Below are 25849 nucleotides of genomic sequence, written 5' to 3'. Positions count from 1 at the left end.
AAACACATGCTATTTTTTTAATGTTAACATTAGCTTCCGTATTTCTGTCGTTGTTTTTCTTACCAAAATGCACACGAAAGCATTAATAAATGAATAATAAATGTAACAGAAACAAAAACAACTCATAATGAAAAAAAAAAATGCAATGGATTACACTAGAAATACAAATAATGGCTTTTGTATGAATATTGTTATTGGAAATGCTGGGAAGCGATTACTTCCGATTAATTTGATCACAGTTTCAAATTACACGAGTTATGCATGAACGTGCACTCACGCACATTAATGTAGATTCATACATCCAATAACGTAGATTCATACATCCAATAATGCAGACTATTTATCCAATAATGAAGATTCTCAGAATTGCCCCCGATGCATTAAGAAAAATATCATCATCAGACACACTAAAAATTCAAAGGTAGATAAGAGTTTTACGAAAAAACCGGCGACATAATATTATGTGGTTTATACCCCTTTCCTCGAATAATATGAAAACCAACATTCCTAAAAAATATTTTAAATATTTTAAAAAGAATTTTAGAACCCCGAATAAATATCATAATCTTATTAAGAAAAATACTATTCAATTATCATATTCAATAGTATTTAATCTGAATTAGTTTATATTTACTAGTGCTGGGACAATTTATCGGAATTGGAATCGAGAATCGGAAAAATCGGAATATTTGGGGGTATTGGAATCGAAAATTAATAGCATAATTCCAAAATTCCAAAATTGATTCTTTAACTTTATTGATTCTTTAACTTTTTTTTTAATTTTCCATTACTGGTACTAATGATAAAATAATAAATATTTATTGCTTTTACACTACCAGTAAAACAATAATTATAGATCATAAAAACTAATCAAGATAAAACTGGCACCTGAAAAAATCCAAGCTATAGATGGCACCAGTAAAAATGGTACGAATAGATAAATCAGGCAAAATGGCACAAGAGGAAAACAAAGACAAAAATCTAACAACGAATCTAACATAAGGGTAAAAGATTTGTCAAATTAAAAAGAAAATTATTCGAACCTCTCCCAAAATAGACAATTTTAGAATTGGAATAAAAATTGGTAATTGCATCGGAATTATGAATATGCAACAGGATTATGATAATAACCCATCGATACAATTTAAACTTTTTTATGGCATTGATAAAAGTAAACGTCTTTTAGATCACAACTTTGTACTGTAATACATAATATTTTCAATAGTATCACTAATAGTAACATTTTATATCATAAAATAATCAAATAAGAAAAGTTTACCTACATTGATTCTACATCCACGCTTATTGAGAAGCGGCTCTGAAGATTATGCCTTCATATTACTTCACCTTCTAAAACGTATTTGAAAAAAATCAGAACACACCATACTAGACTGAATGATCAATTAATAAGAAAGCTGCATGATATAAAGCAGGCGTGAAATCTTGTTTTCTCTATGAAATTGAAGCCATAACTTTTCTAAGATCCGACTCCAATGGTTTGAATCGGCGATCCGAAATTTTCTCATTATATCCTCATTGGTGAAATACGACTTTCGCTAATATTAGATGTAACGAGAAGTCATGCGTGGCGGGAGAATGAGGAAATAAAAGCTGTTGCTACAAAAAAAAAAAAAGGAGTTGAGTTATTACTTGTCCTGTATTTCTTGCGTTGAACTCTGCTAGAATGTGTAAACATGTGTAACATTACACACACACTAACACACACACAAACACACACAGACACATACTATATATGTGTGTGTGTGTGCGTGTGTGTGTGAAAGAGAGAAAGAAAGAAAGAGAGAGAGAGAGAGAGAGAGAGAGAGAGAGAGAGAGAGAGAGAGAGAGAGAGAGAAAAGGGTCGTTCCAAAAGTAAGCCCTTCTATTTTTAACTCCAAAACGCAAAAAATTGAAGAATCGCAAACGCGGGAGTGATACCATTAAAATAAATGACATTTTGTGCCTCACAATGATGAAGCCAGCGCCTAACTATGTTGACTTCAGCTGCATTGATTCCGTAAATTTTTCGAACAAGAGTCGATGAATATTGATCAGTTCAAAATAACGGATCTCTGTTCCTGAAGCACATTATTGATAGAGGTTGTTCTTAGAGTCTCACAGCGTCAATATCTGCAACAAAAAAGTTAAAACTAAACTTTAAGGTCATGAATGCAGTCATCATAATAATGCAATTTATTAATTCCCTCTGATCCATTCTGGCAGAATAAATGAATAGGAGGTATTAGCTTTGGAACTCCCTTCTCTCTCTCTCTCTCTGTCTGTCTGTCTGTCTCCTCTCTCTCTCTCTCTATATATATATATATATATATATATATAAACATCACTACCCTCCTCGAATTTCAGGGAAATTATAGTTAATAACACAAAAATACTACACCACGATCGAATGTAAAGAAGCTTAAAATTCTTGAAGTTATTTATATCAAAATGCAAAGATTGCATTTCAAAACAGTACCAATATACTTAAATTCCTAGCATGACTTCCTCCTCCCCTCACACCCAACACGCCCCAGCTACTGACCCCAGAACTAGCACGCTCTCCTCTCTTTTTCCACTGACATTAACACTCCACCACCGCTAGCAGTTCCAATGACCTTTGCTCGCACCCCAATAATAACTTCCCACAATTCACTGCAGAGCCTAACACACACATTTCTGACGATGCGTAGACGCCTACATTAAAAGCAAAAACCGCAGACACTTCGAGAAAAAACCATTTGACTATACATCCATACATTTAATGTATATACAAAAAAGATAATACGAAAATTGAAAAACTAAATACAGGTATTACCAAACAGAAGCTTTCTGTTGTTTTTAACAATGTATGTCTGAATATATATATATATATATATATATATATATATATATATAATATATATATATATATATATATATATATATATATATATACAGAGTGGGTCAAAAGGCAGTAAGCCATTTTAATTTTTAATAACTTTTTTATTTTAACAGTTATATGCATGACATAATAGTATCATAAAATAAAGGCGATAAACTTTATTTGACCTTAGTAAGCTTGAGAAACTTGTATTGAAAAATGTGAAAAATAACACTCTGTAAATGCCTTCCATTTTCTGTTTCGCAAATTTGATCTCTTTTGATTACCTCTCTCATAACCTTTTCCCAAACTTCTCGATTAGATATATCACAAGAAAATGTCGGGACTAGTGAGATCAGGAGAACGATGTGCCCAATTGATTTGGGTTTGAATTATTTTTATAGTAAAATTGTACAATTTTTGTAAGTTGGACGATACTGAATTTTTCCATAATTAATTTTTATAATCTAAAAAAAAAATATTATGAAATTAAAAAATACTTAGGACTAAAAGAATGATTTAAAATTGAAATGGTTCAGTAACTTTTGGCCCAACCTATATATATATATATATATATATATATATATATATATATATATATATATATATATATATATATATATATATATATATGTATATATATATATATATATATATATATATATATATATATATATATATATATATATATATATATATATATAGTGATGTTTTAATTCTATCAGCATCCAATACATACTAATGTATGTACGAACGTTTACGAACGTAGACATTTCTAACGTTTACCTCTTCTCTCCAGTTTTAACTTTTGTATTGGGTTCTCTTATCGTAAACTAAATTTTCTCAATATATATATATACCATGGTCCAGAGACTAATCAAAATGCAGATTTTTTAACATTTATTTAAATTCTAATTTTAGATCCATCCATACATACAGTTTACTACAGACAATGTATTTTCTTATTTCACGCATTAAGCCGTACGTAGTCTTTTGTTCTTAATGAAGACCAATATATTTTTTATGTTCGAGTGGTTTTGTGTCTTGATGTGCATGTATGAATAAGTAGTAAACATATTTTCACTGTTTAAAAGTATTGACATTTGAAACGTACAACGGTCCAGAGACCGACTTCGCAGATTTAACACTATTTTCTGTATTTTCCTGTTATAACAGTCGAGAACGGTGGAGAATCAGAATTTAAATAATAAAAAAAAATGTTTATTAAAAAAAATGACCTGCATTTTGATTGATCTCTGAACCGTTGTACATTTCAAATTTCAATACTTTCAAATAGTGGAAATATTTCGAGAATTGTGCTTAATATATTTGTTTAACAATTATGGGGCTTTATTGTTATCCGGTATTCACTATTCTGAATAATATATTTTCATATATTAGTTTTTTGTTTTAGTAAATTGTATATCGAACCCCGACAGAAGCTGACATTTGTTGAGCTTAAAATATACTTTTAATATTTAGCAAATATATAAAAAGTGTTTTAATTCTTCATCATCTGTCTATAATAAAATTGTAATCTAAAACAGCAATGGTTTTACTTTTCGCATACATTATCATTAAAATGAGTCTTTCAATGTGTTGAATTTCATGAATTTATGTTAAACATATTCTACTGTAACAGAGCCCGTATGAGCGCGTGGGAAAATATAAGAAGATAGAAGCAGCAATAGCCGAAGAAGCACTTATGCAAATTAGGCAGTGTGCGCCCAGAAGAAAAATAAATAGGAAATACTCTACGTGGTTGGGAGAGTAAAAGCAAATTCCGCGCCTGATAAGATAGACGTGTAAAGTAAAAGGCAAGAAATGGGTGGCTTATGCTAGCGTGAGGTCCAAAGAAAGGAAAAAACCCGGGTGAGATGGACGTATGGTCTCGTGGTGGTGGTGGCGATAATCTTTTAAGCTGGTGTTGGAGCGGTAGGGTTTTGTTTATCATATGGTAGACAAAATAAAAAAAAAAAAAAACAAGAATCAGGCATTATTTGGAAAGTTACGGTAATAAATGACTTTTGCTAAAACAGAAAAGAAGCCGAGTCAGATTTATCTATTTATTTTTTATTTGCTCTTTTCGACAGTACCAGACGGCGTGGGGGGTCCGAGAGAGTTTTATACTTTAACGAACAAAGTTTGAGCATAACGGCCATGTTATATTGCTACATAATATCACAATTAATGGTATTCAATTTAGTTTATAATGAGGCATCCCTGTCTTTTATTATTTTCTTTCTTTATTTCATTCAGCTGTTTAAAAACGAGAAAATGAGAAATGTGACAGCGAAAGAAAACGTATAAAAAAAGAGTGATTGATAAAAACCGTCAGAAATAAATCATTTCGTAAGTTTTTATGTAGTCATCATCATATCGTATGGACCCGGAGATTCTATTGTTGGCATTGGTTTCTCCGATATTTTTCTAGTCATAATTCTTTCTAGAAATACATCAGGTACTTACCGAAAGGACAACGTGAAGGTTGCCAGCATCCAAAGTGAACTTGGGATGCCTAAATCGTCAGTCTGTGATCTTAATCACTGAACAAGTGTCACTTTACCTTGAATGTAGCGACGTGTTTTTATTTTATTTTATTTTTTTAACAGACTTTTCGATCAATAAATTTTATCTGCTCCAGAGCATTGAGACTGTGGTAATGTCTGCAGATGGAATAAGGTAAGCAATGATACAATCATAATTCACACAGACACATAGATGAATAAATATCTAAAGACGTAATACCCGTCACACAAACTTACTCAAAAGCACATTTCCTGACGTTGTACAACCCCCAACCCCGTCACATACATATATTTAATATGTTGCTTTTTATGCTAATGTTTGCGCGCGCATTATCGTTAAATAAAAGTTATAATCCGCGGAGACGGCAGTATACAAAGCATACCACAAAGTGAAGGATGAGACTGATTCTGCCTTATTTTTCACTTTTGTAAAAATATTGTTTAATCCTTAGCACCGCGAATTAAATAACCTTTTTGCTTAGCTTAAGCAAAACAAACAGTATAATACATAATACACTCTTGAAAATAAGTTTCAATATTATATATATATATATATATATATATATATATATATATATATATATATATATATATATATATATATGTATACACACACACACACACACACACACACACATATATATATATATATATATATATATATATATATTGAAAATATAAAAAAAATAATAGAATTATTGAATTTCAACAAGGGTCGTTGATAGTTCTCAATCGAAGAGAGCAAATTTATAATTTTATATTTTCTTTATGTAAATGTAGTTATATCTTGCTACGATGTGCAGACCGTTTGATCACGATGAAAGAAAACAAAATTGAAAATTAAAAAAAAAAGTTGAAGAACTTTTTATAATTTTAGAGGAGGAAATATTTTACCATGTCTAACGCGTGCCATGGTTTAACAGCTTTTTAAACCATGCTACACGTTAGACATGGTAAAATATTTCCTCCTCTAAAATTATAAAGTTTTCTTCAACTTTTTTTTATTTTGTAAAACGTTTCTTGCCTACGGAGATCAATAATGATCGAAACGGTCTTCACATCGTAGTAAGATATGACTACATTTACACAAAAGAAATAAAAATTATATATATATATATATATACTCGGGTTTTTTTTATATTCAAAAGTAATGGACTAATGAATTCAACGAGGTTGTTAGATAGTGCTCAATAAAAAGAGCTGATAATACTTGTTTATTGTTATATAAACATGCTCACATCCCGCTGCTACAAATAGCCACTTGTTTCAATCAAACAACAGATATCACCAGGCAGCGACTTGACTATTCAAAAGTTCAATGAATAACGAATAATGATTATTCATTGAACTTTTGAATAGTCAAGTCGCTGCCTGATGATATCTGTTGTTTGATTGAAACAAGTGGCTATTTGTAGCAGCGGGATGTGAGCATGTTTATATAACAATAAACAAGTATATATATATATATATATATATATATATATATATATATATATATATATATAAGTGAAATTGGCAGTGTCTGTGTGTGTCCGTGTGTGTATATTTTCCTACCAAATTACTCTGTCAATTTTCACTCTGCAGACTCGAGGTTTTACATAAGAGTTATTGACATTTGGGAAAATATATTTAATCGGTTTTCGGCTAGAAATTTAGCTGTTAAGGGGTCAAAGTTCACGATTTAATCTTTGAAAACTCTACCAAACTCCTCCGCCAATTTTGGGTCTAAACATTTGAAATTTTAAATGTTGATTACTTGGACATGGATCAGACTTTTTAATTTAATTTGAGACCAAAACAATGAATCTTAAGGGGCCATAATAGGGTTCAAAGTTAAAAAAAATTGACTTCTGCGGTCTCTATCAAATTACTAAAGACAATTTCTGGTCTAAACATTTGAAATTTTGCAAAAAGTGTATTCAGACATAGCACAAGCTTTTAAATCGGTTTGGGTCGAAAATTTGCCTGCCAAGGAATCAAAGATCAAAAGATTTAACCTTTGCGGTCTCTAGCAAACTATTCAGCCAATTTTGGGTCTAAAAATTTGAAATTGTACATAAAAGGTATTCAAACATTTGGGAAGCTTTTTAATAAACTTTTGGGCGAAAATTTGGTTGCCAAGAGGTCAAAGTTGAAAGAGTTGTCATTTGCAGACTCTACCAAACTCCTCCGCCAATTTTGTGTTTAAACACTTGAAATTTTAGATGTAGGTTATCCGTTTTCAATATTTACTGGGTTCAATACATAAGTAGAGCTCGATAGAAAGTTTTAAAAAGTATATAGCAATTATGTTACACAGAATTTTCCGCGTTTTATCCATTGTGAGGATTCGTCAGGCTATTGGATGGAATCGAAGCTGCTTCGTGTTTTTATATATTCTCCTTGTACCAGGTTTCCTAGTCAGTTAATCAGATTCTTTCTTATTCAAACACTCATTTATCGTAGCACGTATTTATGAGGCAAGAGTTTACGTCACCTCTAATTAACTTGTTTCTTTGTTTTTTTTTTTGTGGGGACCGGATTTCTCTTTTCTTTGTGTTAGGAAATAACCTAGTTTTAATCTAGATACTTTTCACTTATATTTTATTTTATACTAGTATATTTGTCTATGTATTTGTTAATTATTATTATTATTATTATTATTATTATTATTATTATTATTATTATTATTATTATTATTAGTATCATTTTTGCTATTATTTTAATATGTTAAAAGTTGAGTTCGCATCCTCCCGGGATGATGTTAGAAGTAGAATATCATCAACATATCGTGTGAAGAAGATGTAGGAGTAGCAAGAGTTGAGGGCACGGCGTTCAAGTTTATCCATGAATGCGATAGCGAGTAGTCCTGACAGGCTAGACCCCATAAGCAACCCTGTGATTTGTTTATATGTGCTTTGTTTGTATGTGAAGTAAGTGTTATCTATTATTATTTGTAGGAGCTCCCCGGAAGGATGCGAACTCAATTTTTAACATATTCCACAACACTGACCAACAAATTGAGTTCACCATCGAACACCCCGCCAGTTCTGGATCCATGGCACTTTTAGACTTCAGCCTCAACATCTCCGAAGTCGGGAATATATCCACCAAATTCTATAAGAAACCGAGGAATGAAATAACGCGCATCCGCATCCGCATTACATGCAGCAATGAAGCCGACAAAAACACCTGCACTAATAAATTCAACCAAGTGCTAAAAACCAATGAATACCCCACACCAACCATTGAAAACCGTAATAAACCTAAAACACGGACGCAGCATTCCTCTTCTAACACCTGCTTCCTGAAACTGCCCCATTTCAACGACAGGATCACAACAGACATCCGCAAAACTATACACAGGGAGGGTCTAGACATACAACCTATACACACTGTGCCATCACTACGACAGCATTTTTCAAAACGCAAAACTCACCTAAACAATGTACCCTGCACCCTAAGTAACTGCCCGGTGAACACCACTAACATGTGCCATCGTACATACACAGTATATCGCATACAGTGCACCAAATGTGACCAATCATACGTCGGTAGCTCAGTGAGACACCTGCATATTAGAGTAAAAGAACACACACAAACACAAGCCTCTTCTGTTCGCAGACACCTTCACACATGCGGAAATACTAACAAATCCATCAAAGTAGATATTTTAGCCACTGAACGCAATGTTGGCAACCTTCGTATCAAAGAATCAATCCTAATTGCCAAATTGCATCCCAAGATTAATGGCCGACATGAATTAGGCTCTCCATTCTTAACTTAACCCACACTATCCCACCATTATATAATAAAAATAATAAAAAATAAAATAAAATAAAATAAAGCCAAAATTAAATTAAAATAAACCAAAATAAATAAATAAACAAAATAATAAATAAGCAATCCTTACTTAAGATTACTACACATTAATAATAATAACAACACTGTATAACAATTAAATAGCAAGTTTATGATATATAAGTTAGATGGTGCGAGCTTGTGGGCCACGTGCAGACCAGCACATGCATATATGGATGTGCGTGGGTGCATAAATATATACTCTTACATATATATGTAGTCTATGCACTGTATTTAGACATAGTACGTGACTGCATGTATATGGGCTCATGCAAGTTTATATCGCCTTATATGGCCTAATTGATTTCCCCGAGTTAGCCTAATAATATTAATCGCAAATAACAAATAAGACATAATACACCAAAAAAAGAAATTCAAATTAATTAAAATAAATAAATAAAAAATAAAAAATAAAAATAAAAAATTAGAAAAAACTTTTGTAATAACTTCTAACTATTTCGTCATATCACATTGCGTATATAAATAAATAATTAAAGTCAATCAAATATTACTATATGATTAGATAAAAGATACAAGAATCCATAATGAGTATATATATATATATATATATATACTACATAACGAATTAAATAAAATAGCCCCCCAGAATAGGAATAATATTACCAAAAAAAAAAAAATAAAACCTCTTTCTCACAACTTGTCCTGAACTGTGTTCAGCTTCTGTTCTGTCTCCTCTTGGATCTTCAGTTGTATCAGTTAAGATAAAAATGAAATGTAATAAATCCCCAGATGTACCTCTCCATCGTACAGTATATCGATACTCTATGGCTGACTGGGATAGCTTCCGCACATTTATATCAGATCTACCTCTGCATTCCATGTTAAAATAGGATGTGTCCTCTATAGTATCAGACCTGATAGAATAGTTAATTATAGGTATAAACCGTTTCATACGCTCGAGAAAATTCTAGCAAAAACCTAACAGCCAGCCGTGGTTCTTCCCGGAATGTGCTGCTGCCATTGCGTATAGAAATCACTTTTTCCGTTGCTTCCAGATATACAGAGACTAAAGCCGCTTTCAGAACTGCCAGCAACCACTACAAAAAAGTCATAAAGAACGCAAGAGAGTTGTATGCTCAGTCCATCAAGTCCAAAGTAGCTGAGCAGCGGCTTGGTTCCCACCAGTTTTGGCAAATAGCTAACAGAATCCTGAATAGAAGCGTGTGCTCTATCCCAACCCAATAAATGGACCTGAGGTAATCTCGTCAGCATCAGAAAAAGCCAAACTCTTTGCCAAGAACTTTGAAACTAATTCTAACCTTTGCGACCACGGCTGCCAACCTCCAATATTTCCTCCTGTATCAGAAAATATGCTATGTGATATACAAATATCTGTACGTGATGTTGCCAAGCTAATCAAGAACCATGATTCCAGTAAAGCAACCGGCCCTGACGGTATTCCAATTATAGTGCTCAAAAAACTTCAACCAGAACTTGCGCCCATACTTACAAAACTGTTTAAACGTTGTCTTAAAGAGAATTGCTTCCTGTCACCCTGGAAAATCTCATCAGTATGCCCCGAATTTAAGAATTCAGGTGATCGCTCATCTCCCTCACAATACAGGCCAATAAGTCTCCTGTGCGTCATGAGTAAGTTGCTGGAATCTGTGTTAATAGAGAAGTAATCAACTATCTTAGCAAAAATAACCTTCTTAGTGACACGCAATATGGTTTCTATTCTTCTAGATCTACAGCAGATGTACTTACAGTTATACCTCATAGGATTAGCGAATCTCTCGACGGCGGCTACCTTTCTAGGGCAATTGGTCTTGACATATCAAAGGCCTTTGATAGAGTATGACATAAAGGTTTACTTCACAAGATCTCCAGCTATGGTATAGCTGGAAATGTCTTCTCAATTATTAAATCATTTCTCTCTGATAAGTTCATAAGAGTAGTGGTTGATAGGCAGAAATCAGAAGCTCACAGTATTAATGCTGGAGTCCCTCAGGGGTCCATCCTCGGCCCAACTTTCTTCCTGATCTATATTGATGATCTTCCAAATCAGATCCTTACATCATTTGTAGACATCTATGCTGATGCCACTACTATCTATGGTAGCACATCTAAGACCATAAACGACCAAGGTCTCTCTGATTTTCTCTCCTCTGATCTTGAACTGGTACAATGGGGAAAGAGGTGGCTTGTTACTTTTAATGCATCTAATACCAAGCTCTTATCTTTACATCATCAACGCTCTGACCCTCATCTGGCATCAATTGAAATGAATGGCTCTCGTCTTGGGGAGGCCTCATGTTTTGACAAGCTTCTGGACTTAACCTTTACTCCTGATCTTAAATGGAACATATACATTAAATATCCGTTGCCAAGGCCGCTGGAAAAATAATGATATCCTTCTATTGATCCAGTAGATATCTCACTGCTGATGCAATTCTCTATCTATATAAGAGCCAGCTACGTCCAAGTGTTAAGGAATAGAGAGAGGGAGAGAGAGAGAGAGAGAGAGGGGGGAAGAGGTGAGTTATAGTGTAGACACGTTGACCGGAAGTCAAGATCAGCTGATTGGATTGCGTGCGAGTCATGTGATCAGGTTAGCTGAATCGTTGAGATTTGATTTGGACTCAGAAGACAACGGACGGCTTCCCGTTGTCTCCTCCTCTTTACTTCAAGTTTTTGATGAGCCGTTCCATATAAGTTAACAAATTTACCGAATCTCCATTACTAACGGTTACTATATTGTCCAATTTCTACTGTACACTCTTTAACCCTTATCCTCGAGTGGCCTCTTGGCCTTGATAAGTGGTGATGCATATGTAAAAAATGTAAATAAAGCAATAAATATATTATAAAGTAATGCAATATTATACACTTAACTTAGAAGAAATATCTGTAAGTAGTAATAGCCGAACTTATACAAAAGATAAAACGGTTATTCCCCTTAGAGCAGCTCATCAAGTCAATTAATTAATTAAAATGCTATCAACAAGTTCTGGGCTATTGTTTGCTGCGAGACTGTTACTGTTTACAACAGCACGTTTGAACCAAAGTCAAATAAATATCTGACGATGAGATCTCTCTCGAAATATTATATAACACAGATATACCACCAGACCGACTTTCACAGGTAATCACGATGCAAATATAAATATAATGTGTATACGAAATGCATGAATATGTAAACATGTATTTGTAACTTGTATTAATAAAACTTTCTCACCTGCTTCAGCTTGTGTCTTTCGGTTACCTCTGTATTGTACCGCCTTCTACACTTTTCACTTAACTACATACTATACAATGCTTCAAGGAAATTACATCCACCTTTTATATATATATATATATATATATATATATATATATATATATATATATATATATATATACGGTCGCCGAACATTCTCTACAGAATATTCTGACATAAAAGAAAAATGAAAACAGAAGTTGGGATTTATTTTGATTTTAAAATCGCCCAATAAACTCAGTACGAAATTCTGAACCTATGGTTTTCCATTGACTGATTACTAGGGCTATAACAAGAGAATATTCTTTTCATTTTTTTTACTCTGGAGTATATAACAGTTAATATCTTATATGTTTTTAAATAGAGTGATGTGGTTCTCGATTGATTAACTGTGTCGAACTTAGTCGGATATATAATCTGGAGGCAAGAAATGATAAGAATATTCTCTTTTCACAACCCTACTGATTGCACACACACACACACACACACACACACGCACACACGCATACACATACACACATACGCACACACGTGCCCTTTATATTTATTTTTCTCCACCTCTCCCATTATCGATCCCTTCTTTCTAATTTATTTCTCGGACTATTTTTGATTTTTCCATCTTTTATTTATTTTATCGATACTCTATCATACTTTCTCTTCTCTCTCCCTTTTATATTCTCCCTTTATTTCCCCCTTTTTCTTTCTAACTCCTCTTTTGCCCTTTTTCACACTATTATTTTATCCTTCCTCTCTGACTTATTCCCCCCCCCTCTCCATTTTTACTATATCTCCTTTCCCCCTCTCTCTCTTACTTTCTTTTTATCTCTCTCTCTCTTTCTCTCTCTCTCTCTCTCTCAATAAAGAGTTTATCCATTTGGACCATTACTTTCCTCTTTCTTTTTTACTTTCTCTTTCCCCCGTAAGACTATTTACCCATTTCCGCTTAGTCATCGCCCCCCTCTTTGTCTATCTTATTATTCTCTCTCTTATTTTCTGACTCCTTTATTTCTCTTACTTTCCATCTTCTTTTTTTTATCAACCTCTTCTGTGTCTTTATCTCTTCTTTTTATTACTCTGCCGCTTTCTCTCTCTCTATATATACGGCATAATCACGTTGACACACTGGTTCCCGTCAGATCACCGACGTTAAGCAACGTTGAGCCTGGCCATTACTAAAATGGGTGACCAATTTGGGAAGTCCAGGTGCTGTATGTAGGAGGACGTCTACCCATCGTGCAAAAAGTTGTAAAAACCTATCGTCGTCATCTCCCCTAACGGGGATATACATGCGACTGGGGACTGATTGTGAATTTCATACTCCCATGAAACTTCCTCCTTCGGAGGAAGCCGGTTAAACCCTGAATAGGGTTGGTGCTGACTGCACACACACACACACACACACACACACACACACATTTCTCTCTCTCAATCTCTTTTATTTTCACAACCCTCTCTCTCTTTCACACATACTTTCTCTCTCATTACTCCGACTTTCTCACGCTTCTACCCCATTTCCTCTTCTCCTCTCTCTAATTATTCTTTCCTCTCTAAGACTTTCTTCCTTATTTTTATTTTCATTAGGTTGAGAAGTCAGTTCTTGAGGAATTTTTAATTTTGATTTCAAATGATGTATTTTCAAATAGGTTTTTGTTATAATAACTTTACTTTATATATCATTTTAAAGAGTGTTTTTCACTCTATCTAATCGTTTAAATTACAATCATTTTGAAACAATTATGTCTTCTATTCAGACCGTTGAATACAAGAGGAAAAAAGCAAATTCGCACAATTTTTGATTTCAATTCAAGCTAGGCCGCAAAACTGTTGAAATAGCTCGCGATATCAACGAAGCGTTTGATCTAAGAACTACTACTGAACGCACAGCACAACGATGGTTTATGAAATTTCCTGGCGGTGACGAGAGGCTTGAAGATGAGGACCGTAGTGGTCGGCCATCGGATGTGGAAAACGATAATTTAAGAGCCTTAGTCGAAGCCAATGCACGCACAACTGTTCGAGAACTTGATCCTGAATTAGACGTAACGTATATGACAATTTACAACCACTTGAGAGAGATTAGAAAGAAAAAAAAACTTCACAAATAGGTGACTCACGAACTGAACGACAACCAAAAGAAACGGCGTTATGAACTGTCATCTTCCCTTCTTTTACGCAACAAGAACGACCCGACCAGGTTGTGACTTGCGATGAAAAGTGTGTTCTTTACGACAACTAGCGACGCTCAGCTCATTTTAAACTCCACGACACTTCCCGAAGCCAGAGTTGCACCAAAAGAAGGTCGCGCTGACTGTTTGGTGGTCTGCAAACGGTTTTCCTCCATTACAGTTTTTTAAATGCAGGCAAAACCATTACGTCGATGAAGTACTGTCAACAAATGGATGAAATGCATCAGACACTTCGACAACACCCAGCATGAGTCAACAGAAAAGGCCTAATTCTCCTCAACAAACATGCCCTACCGCACGTTGTCAAACTGTCTCTGCAGAAGTTGAACGAATTGGGCTACGAAACCGCCTCATCCGCCATATTCTCCAGATATTCTCGCCTTACGACTATCACTTTTTCAAGTATCTCGACAACTTTTTTGGTAATAGCTAGTCGGGTGTTTGCCGTGAACGCTTTACAATTTAGTCGAGTACTTGCCCTGATAATAACGATAGATCAGATATAGGCTCGCAAAGTATCTTCTCAGAGAAAATGACAATCAACCAGAAAGGACTTGATCGTTACCGGTCTTTGAAGTGTTGTCATAGATGGTAGTGTCCTCTGCATAAATATCGACAAATGATCTAAGAATGTGATTTGGGAGCTCATTAATAAAGATCAGGAACAGAATCAGGTCTAGGAGAGAACTCCAAAGGACGCCAGCGTTAATACTTATCCTCTCACTTTATTTCTCTCTTATTATTTTATATCGTCCTCTTTTATAAATTAGATTTATTCTGTATCTAAAAGGGAAGTAACTCTTTGTTCTTAAGTTATTTTATTTAATTCCTCTTCGTGAGGTTCGACACAAGGTCAAGTATGGGTTTAATGAAGGCGTTTTGTAGAACGAACTAGATTCAAACTTAGTCCACTAGGTTTTCAGTCCGTGTCGTTAACCATTAAGCCACTGTAACCTCCATCTGTTTCTCTCTTATTATATCACCATCTTTTCTCCTACTTTTTTTTCACCTTTTCTCCTACTTTCCACCTCTATGCGTCTCTCTCTGTTATTATCTTTCACTCTCTCTTTTCTCTCTCTCTCACCCTCTTTCTCTCGTAGCTTTACTTTCTTTTTCACTCTCTCATACTTTTACTTTCTCTCCTCCTATCTCATACTTTTACCTTCTCTCCTCCTCTCTTGTACTTTAACTTTCTCTCTTCCTCTCTCATATTTTTACTTTCTCTCTCCTCTCCCTGACTTTGTGACACTTCTCTCTCTCACTTACTTCCCGCTTCTCCTCTCTCTTATTGTATTCTACTTCTTTCTCTTACGTTTTCAAAACTTCTTTCTTGTTCTTTCCGTCTTCTCCTCCTCGTAACGACTCATGCCCGAGCCGCAAGCGCCTTTTACGGGAAGGGAAGATGGGGTGGGGCTGATGCATTTTACTCTAGCCATTTGTCGACCATCTGTAAGAAAATCACAAGCGACAGATTGTACGCTCAGCGGAACCAACACGTTCTGCATTTCAGACAAACAGAAAAATCATTGCTGCTCGCATTAACGACAATACCAAAAATACTAAACAAATAAACAAACCAAAAAACAAAAAAAAAAAAAAAACACAAAATAAAAAACAAAACAAAAACAAACGAATTTGTTTTGTTTATTTTCCTTTTCTGTTTTAATGTCTCTCGCGATTTTTTCTTTTTGATTTTTAATTATTTTAAACAATATTTCCTCTCACCGAAACTGATTGCACTAGAACCTATCAGCCCGTTTTGAACTAATTGTTAGATGCTAGTGCACTTACTGATCCGCGCTATTTTTTAAATCGTATTTCCAAGTTTAATAAAAGTTTTATGATATGTTTTTTTTTTATTTAATTGTAAGGTTAAAGTACAGAATATGTACAAAACACCCTCCCCAGGTTAAGAATGGCTTTTTAAATAATAAGGTTAATATTACAACACGGATCAATAAGTACACTAGTACCAATTGTTAATATATTTTGGCGCTATTTTGTTGCTTTTGCCTCGTTTACGATATGTTTTTTCTTCCTTTCAAATGAAGTATCGCACATTTGATCACGTTTTCCCACCACCCTCTTTCATTTTAATGTGTCACACGCACGCACATAAAGAAACACACGCACATACACAGAGGCAAATCATACAAACGAACCCAAATTGGACTGAAGATAGAAATAAGGATAGGACAAGAATAATTATTAGAGAGAATAATTATTAAAGAATATTATTATTATTATTATTATTATTATCATTATTATTATTATTATTATTATTATTATTATTATTATTATTATTATTATTATTAATAACAACAAGAGAAATACGTAAAAATAAAATATAATTTTAATTAAAATGGTCAATAGTGGATAAAACTAGAAAATATAAACCTATTAAATCTAAATGATGTAATCTATGCTAACTTGAGTCAGACATCAGAGTGAATATTAAAGAAGAAATTTTAAACAAAAAGTTTTATGTTATATAAAGGTGTCTACACAGAAATTAATTTCTATTATCACACCTAACATAACACGTATAAAACAATAAAATAAAAAGTAATTAAGGAATATGTTGTAAGTAAAATGTTAGTGTAGAAAGAGAATTATGAATTTAATACGAGGATTATAGAATGGTGCAATAAATAAAGTAGTATTGGATAACAATTAACATATAGAAACTAAACTAAATATAACGTAAAAAGGTAAATTAAATTCAAATTTTATAATTCTTATAATTACACCAAGCCTCACAGAAAAGAAAGAGAAAACAAAACAACAACTATCGCTCCGGACGATAATCGGATGCACCGGAAGAACGCGCTCGAGAAGAATATGGTCGAAACAACCTTTGGGCGTCATTCTGTGTAAGTTACCTACTGAAATTAAAGAGACCGCCCGGAAAATTGAAAAATTATCCATTAAGATATGAAAAAAGAATACCTCCGTCGTGTTCAATTAGATGTGTCAGAATATATATAGATTTTTTTATTTTCCACCAGACTATCCATTCACGTGTAATCACTTTTTTCTTCAATATATTCCCTCTGCTTCACTTTTTGTTATCAAGTAAGATCTTTGACTTACTTGTTGTTTCATCAAATACTTTTGTATGCAAAATCCGATCCCGCATTTTGCTAATTCCTATCCTCTGATGAGAAGGAAAGTATTTCTTCGAAACTCCGCCGATTAAGGACTATCCACTTATCAAGTGTTTCCTTTTCAGATTAAATATATTTTTAACTCTTTTTCAAAGTGTTTTGAACATGTTATATATATATATATATATATATATATATATATATATATATATATATATATATATATATATATATATATATATATATATATATATATATATATATATATAGCGCCACGGTTGAAGCTCCGACTGTCGTTTGGGCGATAGGGTTTCGATCCTGTCTTGAGGTATTTGCTTGTCTAGCCGCACTTATGAGCTGTGGAACAGCGAAAAAGTAGTCTATGTGGATTATATATATAATCCACATACATACATAAATAAATATATATATATATATATATATATATATATATATATATATATATATATATTGTCAACTTATCTCGGCATTTGATTCAAGTCGTCCTGTACATTTCACTTGCCACTAGTATTTACAATGTTGACTCAGGAGAGGTGTGGTTGGAGATTGCGCAAAAATTTATTATTTTGGGTGAGGAATAATACATTTCATTGTCGCAATTATCAAGGAAAAACCTTTTCTTTTTTAAATATTATACGGCATAATGAGGTTGACACACTGGTTCTGGTCAGTTCATCGGAGTTAAGCAATGTTGAACCTGGCTAGTACAAAATGTATAACGATTTGGGAGTTCTAGGCTCTGTATGTGCTCTCTGCTTATCTCGCCATTGTTTCCAGTTGTCGTGAACCTTCACTTGCCACTGGTATTTAACAACGCCGATCCAGGAGAGGTGCTGTTGGTTATTGCGCAACTCTTGCCACAAAAAATCAATGTGCAGACTCTTTTACAGTGATTATCCATAGTCTGTCAAGACTGGAGGAATCTATTTCCACACACACACACACACACACACACACACACACACACACACACACACACACACACACACACACACACACATATATATATATATGTGTGTGTGTGTGTGTGTGCATGTGTCTCTGCGTGTGTAGTAACAATGATTATATTTGGCTATGTTTACATTAGGCAGATGCTGAATGAAAAGAAAGCGGAGATGTTAGGAGCGTTAACTATTGTCTAGATTGTTGGGTTTCGATCCCGAATTTACGTACCTGAATGTCTAGCCACACAATACAGCTTTTTAGCGTTGTCCATAGCGGAGGCACAAGATACGGCTCATAGTATTTAGGTAAATACTTCACCGTAGATAACTTTACCCATTTAATTCTCTTTATTGTCTAAAACAATAACAAACTAAATTAATGTGTACATGTGTAATATTCGAGTAAGTCTGGCAAGGTTCCGTCGTCTAACGGTAATGTAATCAAATTGCAGTAACTCTGATTGTAGTTTCGACTCAGAAAAAATTACCTGTAAATATAAAGCAGATGACAACTGATTTTGTACAAGTAAATTTAATTACAAACGTTATTGCTAAGAATGTTATGAGAAAAACACTCTATAAAAATAAAGTACGAAAATAAAACTGAAAAATAAATATCTTACTTTGTACTCTCATAAAATGAAACTCATCTACAATGTTTACATTTTTCTAAATCTCCATATAGAAATAATTTGATAAAAATAATTTGATGCAGACAGCTAACGTGCAATTTCCACGGGGTTTCCATTAATATATTTTAAACGCCGACTTTTACACGAGTATGTCCGACAATGATCATAAAAGCATAACAAAGCATTAATATTTAGCAGTTAATGAAACGGAATTATTACTTTTTGTTAAAAGTACTTGAGGCCTGAATGTATCTTTTCAGGTGAAATACTGCATAAACACACAGACGCACATAGATACAGATAATTACACACCAACACACACGCACGAGCAGGCGCAATCATGCACACATACGTGCACGTGTTTTCCTAACAGGTACGCAAGTTCCGATTGAAAAACGAAACATGAGAGACACTGGGCCCATATGTGCTGAGTTGAGGCCGACACATGTCACTCGCGTGTCAATGGCTCCATTATACGACCCGGTTCGTTAATAATACATCAGATATGCCCTCGTTTGCCATTGCGCGCTCTCTTTATATGTATACGCTATACGACATCTCAAATCGCTTATTCGACAATATGTGAATAGTATACACCTTAGTCATGATTATACTACAGAATGTACTCACTAATGATATTAAAATATACATTTATATACCCATGGAATGAATAAGGATACCCGTGCACTTTATATATATATATATATATATATATATATATATATATATATATATATATGTGTGTGTGTGTGTGTGTGTGTCCGATCAACATTTTGCTAAATACTACCCTCTGATGAAACTCCGCGGATCGAGGACTACTTATTTAGTGTTTTCTTTTTAATATTAAATATATTTTAACTCTTTTTCAAAGTGTTTTTAACATGTTTTATTAACTATTAGTTCTTATATATATATATATATATATATATATATATATATATATATATATATATATATATATATATGTATGTATGTATGTATGTATGTATTTGTGTCAGGTCATGTCATATGCTACTGGTACCATGTAACCCAGTACTACCTGCCTCATGGTCGGGTCACCGGCGACTAAACTGGTTCCCCCACCAGACTTGTTTGGTGAGGAGGGCGGCTAGTCTCCCTGGAGGATTAAAAACAAGACCTTCCAAAGGGCGAATGAACTCTTTTTCGGGGTCAACGGCCAACTAGCACCGTGTATATTTGTGTGTGTGTATGTGTATTGGGGTGGAGAGGGCTCCCGTAAGCCGTGGTGAAGGCAACCTTTCTAGGAGAAGCAAATCTCTGATTTAAAAACCATAAAGCGGGAGACCAGTACCCGCATTAAGCTGGTCTGCAGTTTAATTTGTTGCTGGCTATCTTGCTCTTGTTTGTTGCTGGATCTCAACATTTTGAACCGAGAGAGAGAGACTTAGCTGTCGTACAAAGCTAAGACTCTGTAACATCATCTTTGTATAGATACTCCCTCAGGCATTTGGGCTCATGGATTTTAAATATCTGAGGGCGTGGCACTCGTCTGACAAGACGTTGCAATCATCATGTATGTATGTATATATGTGCGTGTGTGTGTGTGTATCGTTAGTTATCATTATGAATCAGAATATGTATTTAATTCACACTCATCAGATTTTAGTTCACATTTTTATGAAGTACGTTTTACACATGTTTCGTTGAATAGTGGAATCACACCAAAAATCTCCTCAGAGACTAATGTATATTCGTTAGTTTTATTTATTTTTCTTCTTTTGAATAAAAAAAAAGGGATTTGGTGAAGAAAATAATGTTGATAAAATAAAATGGAGATATTTACTCGTAAAGTTCACAAAAAACATAAAAATAAACATAAAAAAACACAAATTACTGTGTTTTTAGGCACGCGCACGTATGCAAGTATATATATATATATATATGTGTGTGAGTGTGTGTGTGTGTGTGTGTGTATTGGATTGGTGCAAAAATAATGTGTATTTTTGACGTTCAGCTTCAAAAGATCATAACTACTTTCATAATAAACTATATTAATCAAAATATAAACCATTAGAATCGACACATTTTTGCCAACGAGAAACAAGTTTATCCCATTAGCATAGAAATCCGGAGTTCTGGAAGCAATGAAGTCATTGAAGGCCGATTCGGCATCATCTCAGCTTTTGAAGCATTTTTCGTGCAGCAATTTGTCGAGATGCTTGAAAAAGTGATAATCGGTGGGCGAGAGGTTCGGTGAATATAATGGATGTGGCAGAGTCTCGTAGCCCAATTCATTTCAGCTTCTGCAGGGTCAGTTGAGGAACATGCGGGCGAGCGTTGTCATGAAGGAGGATCAGTCCCGTCATATTCACCAATTTCGGGTACATACGTTTTGGCCTTTGGTGCATTTCGTCAATTTGTCGGCAGTACTTCTCCTCCGTAATCGTTTCACTCGGATTCAAAAAGCTGTAATGAATGAGACAGCCTCTATAATCTCCTCAATTGTCTCAAAACGACAGCCTCTAACGTTTTTCTTGAGCGCAGGGAATTACCTAAAGTCACAGGGAGCAAAGTCTGGACTATATGGAGGGTGAGAAACTTTCTTGGTGCCCATTTTAGTCAAATAGTCTGTGACAATAATGGACAAACTTCGTACAAATGTTCTCCATCTTCAATTCCTCCCGAATAATTGTGTTTACAGTTCCCACACTTATATCAAACTGCACATTTATTGTCTCTATAAACACACGACGGTTCTTATCCATGAAATTCTTTATTTAACCAATTAACTCTGGGGTTCTTACTTCTCCCAAATCTCTCCTTATCCCTCGCAGACTCTCTGCCTTCCTTGAATCTCTTATGTCATTCCAAAAACTAATGCTCGATTCATGCAAGATGGCCCAAAAGCAGTCTGAAGAATTCAATACGTTTCTGCGGCATTTTACATGTTTAAAACAGAATGTTATTGCATATTCTTCAAAGTTACCTCACGTCTATATTGCATTTTTTAAATTCACAAGCTGTGAAAATAAGGCTTTAGTAGGGTTTATTCCAATTCCTGCTGTAGCTGTTCCTTTGAACCTGAAATCAAAAATTGATCAGTCATCTCATAAGATGTATATAGTAGTACCATACTGAATCTTTTAAGAGTTTAGGACAATTTTAAATACCTGTACCAAAAACTCTGGTAACGTATTGAAGTCACCTCGTATATATATATATATATATATATATATATATATATATATATATATATATATATATATGTTGTTGTTTTTTTTTGAAACGATAGATTCGGTTAATATTGGCTTCGCCTTGAAGCTCGATTGTTTTTTTTTATTTATTTTAGAAAGTCGTCCATAATTTGTTTGGACGTATATATAACATTTTATTTTTTAAATTTTTAGTTGTATTATTTTTAAAACAGTAATATATATATATATATATATATATATATATATATATATATATATGTGTGTGTGTGTGTGTCTGTGTATACACACACAGACACACACACGCATATATATATATATGTATAAAGTGTGTGAGAGAGAAAAAGCGTAGATAGATAAATAGATAGATGTACGAAGTACATGCTCCTTGAGATAGAAGACATATAATCGATTTCGCCTTTTAGCAGATCATAGGATAAAGATCGAGAAGGCAGATATTTATGCCCAAACCGTAAATATGATTTGGCTTGGTTTAGTTTTGTTGTGTTGCTTTGCGGCATATCAACGCTTTTCTAGTTCTTTAATACAGAATCCGATAATTTTTTTGGGAAAAAATTCCATTCTTCAAGTTCTTTATATTTTTAGATATTTATTGTTTAGTTTTAATCGTTTTATAGAGAAATTTGTATGGTATTTATTAGTAGACTAATCTATTATGTAAGCGTATTGTTAGATATGGGCAGGCAACACCGGGGAAAAAAGCAAAAAACATTCGATGGCTTGCACACACAGGCGATGTGAAAAATGCGGGATTTTCCATTATTGTTTAACGGAAGCATAATTTGAGCCAGAAATATGTAAGCGGATATCGGTCAAAGGGTGGAAATAATAGACAAAGGAAACGTTAGACTTTACAATAGGAAAATAATGTTTTTATAAATATAATCGTCACAGAGAGAGAGTCAATCTCTCAGTCGGTCAGAGAGAGAGAGAGAGAGAGAGAGAGAGAGAGAGAGAGAGAGAGAGAGAGAGAGAGAGAGAGAGACAGGCTGTGTGACCATTTCTTAACTGCCCGACAACCGCTTAAACCCGCACCACCCCTCACGCCTTTCACATATGTCAAAACACCAGTAATAATTTATAATCAATAATGTGAAATAAAAGCAATATAATAGGTGTTTCCAGAGTTTTTTGTACGGGCATTATCCTTGACTCTTGAAAATGCAGTATATTATTGCTATAAATCTTATGAGATGACTGATCAATTGTTATGATTTCAGGTTCCAAGGAATAGCTGCAGCAGGAATTGGAATACCCCCCACTTAAGCCTTATTTTCACAGCTGGTGAATTTCAAAAATGCAATACAGACATGACGACAAATTGAATGAATGATATGCAATAAAATTCTGTTTTAAACTAGGAAAATTCCATTGAAACGTATTGAATTCTTCAGACTGCTTTTGGACCATCTTGCATGAATCGAGCATCAGATTATGAAAGACATAAGAGATTCAAGGAAGGCCGGGAATCTGTGAGGGATGATGAATGGTGTGGGGGAAGTAAGGAAGTCAGAACACCAGAGTTGATTGGTTAAAGAAAGAATTTCATGGATAAGGACCGTCGTATGTTTATAGAAAAAAATAAGTGCAAAGTTTGATGTCAGTGTGAGAACTGTACAGACACTTATTCGCAAGGAACTGAAGATGGAGAAAATTTGTGCGAAGTTTGCCCCAATGGTTCTCCATCATTGTCACAAACAATTTGACTATACGAGCATGAAGACAGTTCCTCACCCTCCCTATAGTCCAGACCTTGCTCCCTGTGACTTTTGGTTATTCTCTAAGCTCAAGGAAATCCTTAGAGGTTGTCGTTATTAGACAATTGAGGAGGCGAAAGAGGCTGTGACGAGGATCATTGACATGCTCACAGAAGAGGACTTCTATGGGGGCTTACAGAAGTTCTTGGAACAGTACAAGTGTATTGCAGCCGGAGGAGATTACTTCGAAAGAGACTAGAGTTTCATGTATGTACTTTCAAAGAAGCTGCACTTATTAAAACGGTCTGGAAACTTATTGAAGGCACTCGCATTTTATATAGATCAAATGTGTTGTGGTTTTACCTGCTATCAATGTGTATAAGTCTTGTATCAGCAACAAAAGTAGATGTTAACAATTATGTAGACGGGACAAACGCATTTTGAACAACCGGCCACAGCGAATACATAACACTATATTTTGTAAACATATCGGCTGAAAATATTAGTAGTTTCTGTTTAATCCATAAATGTGACGCTGATAAGTACTACCACTCCACCGGATGTGTTCTTGGTAATAGTAATAACTAAGGGGTAGCTCTAACCTTAAAGACCCTAGATAAAGGCCTTGTCACTGAATACAGTTTTGTGTCATACCCACGGTGATTGGGTTTGGGAAAACAAGAATATTAGATAGAGCTAAGAAATAAGATAGGCAGCAAAAGATGTAAAAGATAAGGAAACGAAAACCTTGTCCAAGATTGTGTGCGACAATTTAGTGTTGTGCCCGGAACCATTCAGCGACATCGCTTAGAAGTGACCACCCAATTACAGTTATTAACATTATAACTATGTTAATAATTGATGCAAAATATTTTAATGAACTTCGATGCGGGCAATCTTTGCTATCATGAAGCAATTTACATGTTAATTTGTTAATACATAGCATTATTATTGCAACGAAAAAAAAAAAAAAGCGACGAAACACACACATATACGCACACATATGGAAAAAAAACTTAAAAATTAAAATTATTCATACTAGCGGGAACCGTGGAAACTCCAGAGCGGTATCTTTCATATGTAATATATAGGGCTATGACAACAGCGTATTTTTAACATTGTTTTGACCCTCAAGTATATATCCGACACGGTTAGACACAGTTAATCAACCGAGAACCACATCACTCTATATAAAAGCATATAAGATATCAACGTATACACACTTTAAAGTAAAAAAAAAAAAAAAAAAAAAAAAAAATGAAAAGAATATGCTGTTGTAATAACCCTAGTAATATATTGCTGCTGGGCATTCTGTGGACGTCCAGCGTGAATGGAGACCCCACAATATTATTGTAGCCTTTTTGTTAAAACTTTAAAAGTCTTTATATAAGTAATCAGTTTAATGTGTCAGACGATATCTGATTATTACAGTTTATCTCTAATATCTTTACAGGAGTCTGTGACATGTTTTCATTGCATGGACGCCCGGCGCGAACGAAAGCCCATGATATCATTATACTATCTTCAGACTAAACAGATACTACCCTTGGATCCTAGCCAGAAGAGTAAAGAAGTATATTTTAGTTTCACGTACGGCTCAAAAGCGACATCATTTTTTAA

At 34.2% G+C, this 25849-nt stretch overlaps 1 pseudogene; it reads left to right on the top strand.

Annotated features, from left to right (window-relative positions):
* Positions 1 to 13544: 13544 nt before the first annotated feature.
* On the top strand, positions 13545 to 13663 carry LOC145274799 (5S ribosomal RNA; annotated as a pseudogene).
* The last annotated feature ends 12186 nt before the right edge of the window (positions 13664 to 25849 follow it).

The sequence above is a fragment of the Euprymna scolopes genome, unplaced genomic scaffold, assembly GCF_053919585.1.
Source record: "Euprymna scolopes isolate OS-2025 unplaced genomic scaffold, ASM5391958v1 sca46, whole genome shotgun sequence".
Taxonomy (NCBI): Eukaryota; Metazoa; Mollusca; class Cephalopoda; order Sepiida; family Sepiolidae; genus Euprymna; species Euprymna scolopes.
This window is presented reverse-complemented; position numbering and strand designations above follow the sequence as displayed.